This window comes from Buceros rhinoceros, unplaced genomic scaffold, assembly GCF_000710305.1.
Source record: "Buceros rhinoceros silvestris isolate BGI_N320 unplaced genomic scaffold, ASM71030v1 scaffold41109, whole genome shotgun sequence".
NCBI classification, from domain to species: Eukaryota; Metazoa; Chordata; class Aves; order Bucerotiformes; family Bucerotidae; genus Buceros; species Buceros rhinoceros.
This window is the reverse complement of record NW_010431694.1, coordinates 1,482-1,810: the sequence shown is the minus strand read 5'-3', so window position 1 is coordinate 1,810 and position 329 is coordinate 1,482. Positions and strand designations below refer to the sequence as shown.

At 50.2% G+C, this 329-nt stretch overlaps 1 protein-coding gene across 1 annotated transcript in view; it reads right to left on the bottom strand.

Annotated features, from left to right (window-relative positions):
* PTS (6-pyruvoyltetrahydropterin synthase) overlaps positions 1-329 on the bottom strand; it is a gene marked incomplete at its 5' end in the record, with an annotated part of 3,849 nt that overhangs the window by 2,518 nt on the left and 1,002 nt on the right. The gene's annotated exons all lie outside the window — the stretch shown is intronic.

Sequence of the window (329 nt, the reverse complement as noted above, 5' to 3'; positions counted from 1 at the left end):
GCTATCCCTGAAATGCCCCTGCAGGCAGAGATAAGACTACGTGCCTTGTCAAGTACCTGCTGCCCACGCCCTGACACTCAAGGTCAGAGCCTCCCGAGCAGCAGAGTCTTCTGGACAATGCAGACCCCGGGCTCCAGAGACCGTAAGATGTGGGGTCAGCTTGGCAGTCTTCTGACATAACAGAACACCAGAGAAGGAAAGTAAGGGATGAAGTGGCCACCAGCTCTCTTAAGAACCAGAATTACTGTCATTTCACCCCAGAAGTCCTTTCAACAAAAGAAACAAACACTTGGCATCATCATTCTTGCAAATTCAGTATTCCTTCCTGC